This window comes from Nanorana parkeri, unplaced genomic scaffold (assembly GCF_000935625.1).
Source record: "Nanorana parkeri isolate BGI_ZX_2015 unplaced genomic scaffold, ASM93562v1 scaffold740, whole genome shotgun sequence".
Classification (NCBI taxonomy): Eukaryota; Metazoa; Chordata; class Amphibia; order Anura; family Dicroglossidae; genus Nanorana; species Nanorana parkeri.
In genome coordinates, this window is record NW_017307008.1 from 760,786 (window position 1) to 766,715 (window position 5,930).

The window sequence follows — 5,930 nt, forward strand, 5'->3', positions numbered from 1 at the left end:
GCTTTGCCTCCTCCCCATTAATATGGTTTTGCCCCTCCCCATTCCAATTAACATGGCTTTGCCCCTCCCTATTCCCATTAATATGGCTTTGCCCCTCCCCATTCCCATGGCTTTGCCCCTCCCTATTCCCATTAACATGGCTTTGCCCCTCCCTATTTTCATTAACATGGCTTTGCCCCTCCCTATTCCCATTAATATGGAGTTGCCCCCTCCTCATGGCTATTAATTAGGTGTTGCCGCCCATGGCCATTAATATGGAGTTACCACCTCCCCATTCCCATTAATATGGCTTTACCCCCTCCCAATGGCTATTAATCTGGAGTTGCCCCCCCATATCCATTAATATGGTGTTGCCCACTCCCCACGACCATTAATATGGTGTTGCCCACTCCCCACGACCATTAATATGGAGTTGCCCCTTTCCCTTGGCCTTTAATATGGAGAGCATCCTGAAATCATCACAGCACCCTGTCTCAGTACTCCTAACAAGAGTCCTGCCATACAAGAAGTGGGCTGGCTTTTGGGATGCATATATAAACATGCATTGACGGATAGGTGTCAGTGTGGAGGAGCGGGCGTTCCCATGCAGGCTGTATTTGCATGCAGACCACTCTAGGTAATGCCCATGTGTGATGCCGAGCCTCCACGAGTTACAGATCCGAGATCTAATTAATGAGAGGGGCGGAGCCAGGGGCAGTCAGGCTGGGGAGCAAAGAGCTAGATAACACTGGACATATTCCCAGCCCCAAAAAATGAGGCGGGCTCTATCTGACTTGCTGCAGCTTCTAATGCACATTGTGAGAAGCCCACAGTGTGCAGTGACATCAGAGGAGCCGGTACAACTGTGCAAGACTGAAGGGGAGGACGGAGGCCAAATATAAGATGAAGGGGAGGCCGGGGGTCACATATAATAGTGAAGGGAAGGATGGATGTAAGATAGAAGATGAAGGGGAGGCTGAAGGTCAGATATAAGATGAAGGGGAGGCCAGGGGTCACATATAATACTGAAGCGAAGGATGGATGTCAGATAGAAGATAAAGGGGAGGCTGGAGGTCAGATATAAGATGAAGGGGAGGCCGGGGGTCACATATAATACTGAAGGGAAGGATGGATGTCAGATAGAAGATGAAGGGGAGGCTGGAGGTCAGATATAAGATGAAGGGGAGGCCAGGGGTCACATATAATACTGAAGCGAAGGATGGATGTCAGATAGAAGATAAAGGGGAGGCTGGAGGTCAGATATAAGATGAAGGGGAGGCCGGGGGTCACATATAAGACTGAAGGGAAGGCCGGGGGTCACATATAAGACTGAAGGGAAGGCCAGGGGTCAGATATACGGCTGAAGGGAAGGCCAGGGGTCAGATATAAGGCTGAAGGGAAGGACGAAGGTCAGATATAAGACTGAAGGGAAGGACGGGGGTCACGTATAAGGCTGAAGGGGAGGTCGGAGGCCAGATATAAGACTGAAGGGAAGGCCGGGGGTCACATATAAGACTTAAGGGAAGGCCAGGGGTCAGATATAAGGCTGAAGGGAAGGACGAAGGTCAGATATAAGACTGAAGGGAAGGACGGGGGTTACGTATGAGGCTGAAGGGGAGGTCGGAGGCCAGATATAAGACTGAAGGGAAGGCCAGGGGTCATATATAAGGCTGAAGGGGAGGTCGGAGGTCAGATAGAAGACTGAAGGGGAGGCCGGAGTCCAGGTTTAATAACATGTATATCTATAGATCAAATGTGCGGCTTTATTGTTAGGAATCCGGATGGTTTTTCATACTTCCGGCAACTCTTCATACAATATATAATAACTTGGCCTCAAACGTTCTCCCACTTTCTACAATTCCCCAAAATCTGACATTCACCAAGTAGTCCCAATGTAATGCTCTCACATGCTCAATATCCTCCAATCACCTTCAGGTTCTATTATTAACATTAATTTCCCATCCATCTCATTGTATCACTCTTTACTTCCTTTGGCTCATCTTTGTAGCCTCCCAACTGTTTCTTCCCCAGAGCAACAGACTCGTGTGTATTAAAGCTGAACTCCGCTGGGCCAGAAGAGGAAACATATACGGGGAGCAGTTCTATCTGCTAAACAAGTCCATCCAGCCCTGAAATTTTCACAGCTCAGCCACCCAGTGGAACCAGGGAGAGGTGGAGGTGAGGGGCTTGGTTTGGATCCTCCACTGGTAGAAAACAAGGACCCTAATATGGCCAAGTAGCTTAGGTTTGGTGGCTCTCTACAAAGCTCCCCCCCCCCAAAAAAAAAGGTCACCCAAAATTGAGTAGCCCATGTATAGCTGAGCCAAGAAGGCTATACAGGAAGAACAAAAGGTGTTTTTTCGGGGATCATCAAGCCCTTCATTGGGGCTTCATCAAGTATTACAGTGTGTAATTTACTCTGGGGTACTCAGAGGGAATAGTCAGGGTCCGTTATAGCGGCATCGGAAGAGAGGAGATATCCAGAGCCTAATAGATCATTTCATGCTTGTTTTAAGGCCTGATGAAGGGCTTGTTTGACTCCTGAAACGCGTCGGATGCCTTTTGTTCCTCCCATTTTCACTTACTGGATCCATAAAACTGTTTCTGGACCCCTAACATGTTTGATCTCCTTTCTGGTTCAACTCTAAACAGCAGAAACATGGTAGTGACCCGACTTTCCTCTACTGCAGCTTAGCAATACAGGTAGGCCCGCCTCCCTGCTTCCAGCTTGTGGCTAGACAGTGAAGCAGCAGGGAGCTAAGGATGTAATCCCTCTCACCTCTCCTGCTGTCAGTATGTTCCTCGCTAGCACATGTGCATGCAGGACACCTAATTGGCCCCAAGTGCTACCCCTCCTTCTTACAGGGGAAAGGGAGGGGCAGCACTTGGGAGTGACAAGAGGTCCCAAGTCAGTATGTTCTTTGCTTGCACATGTGCATGCAGGAAACCTAATTGACCCCAAGTGCTACCCTTCCTTCTCCCAATAGAAAGGAAGGGACATAATTGGGGTTTAAAGACGTCCTGAGTCAAATTATAACACTGTTAATGATTTTTAAGGAGCACACAACTACATTCAATGTTGTGCTTCTATATCTGCCTGGGGCTCAGCTACAGAGATCTTATCCGGTTCCCTGTAAGAGCCGTTCCCTGTAAGAGAAGAGTCCAACCATGTAGGTAGCAAATAGGGCACCACACCAATGGTCAACGAGTCCTGAATGGTAACGTATTAGATAATCAGTAGAGGAAGAAAGCCAACGTCTTTCAAAGGTTTAGACATTCCCTCTCCATCAGGGCCGTGTCATATGTAACCTCAAATATGGCTGGGCTCGAGTGTCCAAACCTCTGAAACACGTTGGCTTTCTTACTCTACTGATCCTGGACACTTTGACCATTGGTGTGGTGCCCCGACTGCTTCTTGGACTTTTCTCAAGACTTGCCACCCTGTGTTCTGGTATATGTGAGCAGCCTCACCAGGGTGTCACCCTTTCAAAACCTTGGATATTAACAATAGGAGGTCCAGCACCTCCATTCATCAACCATGAAAGAGATGAAGTATTATACCCACCCTTCAGTGGCCTGTGCCATCCAAACCCCTTTCCTTTTCCAGCTTTGCAGACTCTGATATTGCCATTGGTCTTTTGGCATTCAACACTAGTGGTATTGTTGGATGCCTGTGTCTCCCAAAGCCATCGTTTCATTCCTCAGACCCCCTATATAAAACAGGACTCAGCCATGATGTAGGGGTCGGAGGAAGAACCAGCATTGCACTATAGTAGGTGTAGCACCTCTATTCATCTACCATGAAAGAGATTAAATATTATACCCACCTCTTCAGTGGCTGGAGCCATCCAACCCCCCTTCCTGGTCCAGCTTTGCCAACTCTGATATTGGCATTGGTCTTTGGCATTCAACACTTTCAGAAGTGTTGGATGCCTGTGTCTCCCGATGCACGCCATCAGTCAGTTCCTTCCTCAGACCCCCTACATAAAACAGGACTCAGCCATGATGTTGGGGTCGGAGGAAGAACCAGCATTGCACAATAGGAGGTGTAGCACCTCTATTCATCTACCATGAAAAAGATTAAGTATTATGCCCACCTCTTCATTGGACGGGGCCATCCAACCCCTCTTCCTGGTCCAGCTTTGCAGACTCTGATATTGGCATCAGTCTTTGGCATTCAACACTATTGGTAGTGTTGGATACCTGTGTCTCCCAATGCACGCCATTGGTTCCTTCCTCAGACCCCCTACATAAAACAGGACTCAGCCATGATGTAGGGGTCGGAGGAAGAACCAGCATTGCACTATAGTAGGTGTAGCACCTCTATTCATCTACCATGAAAGAGATTAAATATTATACCCACCTCTTCAGTGGCTGGAGCCATCCAACCCCCCTTGCTGGTCCAGCTTTGCAGACTCTGATATTGGCATTGGTCTTTGCCATTCAACACTATTGGTAGTGTTGGATGTCTGTTGCTCCCGATGCATGCCATCAATTCCTTCCTCAGACTCCCTGGACTTCCAGGACTCAGCCATGATGTAGGGGTCAGAGGAAGAACCAGCATTGCACAACTTTCACTTTCCTATGACAGCCACACTGCTGTAACCAGAAAGTGGAGGCAAGACCAAGAACATGGAAGCCATTAGCATCACTTTGGCTAAATATCTAATTTTGTGACTTCAGATGAGACTTATACAAAATCCTGACTGCTCAGCTACTTACACGGGTGTTGCGTAATAAGAGGAGTTGGGTGAGGAAAATATGCAATGCATGTTCCACTTAAGAAAGAACAAATATTCACAAAGGAATTGCTTTGATAATTTAAGGAATGGATACAGCGTGAACCAGCCATGTAAGAGCGAAAATTAATTACAGCTTGCATAACCAAACCTTAATTACAATACTTTGCCATTTGTACAAATTATTAACAATCCTGGTCTGTGGGGAAGGGGTGGTGGGGATGAGCTGGTGCAGTTCTGATATCATCTACAGTGCCAGCTGTCTCTATAGTTCCAAAATGTCTCCTGATGATGAGGAGTGCTTGGTGGGGGACCAAGAAGATTGGGGAGCATGGGCTTTGAGGAAGGGGTGGGGGTGGGGATGAGCTAGTGCAGTTCTGACATTATTTACAGTCCCAGCTGCCTCTTTAGCTCCATAATGTCTCCTGATGATGAGGAGTGCTTGCCAGAGGACCAAAAATGAGAATGAGCTGGAGTAGTTCTTGCATGATCTACAGTCCTAGCTGCCTCTCTTGCTCCGTAACATCTGATGATGAGGAATGTTGGCTGGAGGACCATAAAATTGGAGAGCATGGCCTGTGGGGAAGGGGTGGTGGAAGTGAGCTGGTGCAGTTCTGACATGATCTACAGTCCCATTTGCCTCTCTAGCTCTAAAATGTCTCCTGATGATGAGGAGTGCTTGGTGGGGGACCAAGAAGTTTTGGGAGCATGGCCTTTGAGGAAGGGGTGGAGGTGAGCTAGTGCAGTTCTGACCTCATCTACAGTCCCAGCTGCCTCTTTAGCTCCATAATGTCTCCTGATGATGAGGAGCGCTTGCTGGAGGATCAAGAAGAATGGAGAGCATAGCCTGTGGAGAAGGGGTGATGGGGATGAGGTGGTGCAATTCTGACACGGTCTACTGTCCTATCTGCCTCTCTAGCTCTATAATGTCCCCTGCTAGAAGATGGGGAGTGCTTGCTGGAAGATTGACGAGCATGGCCTGTATCAGACTCCTGTGGAAATCCTTTGGCAGGCACACCAGCTTCAGAGATCAGCCTTATCACTTGTAATAGACTTCACAACACCATACTGACTGGATTATGGAAATAGCTTAACATCTTCGTTCTTGTTCATGGACAATCAACATCTGCCTTGACACATTCTATAATGGTTGGAAGAAGGTGGCTAAAGACACTGGAATATGTTTCTGACACTCACCAGAACTTAGGAAGA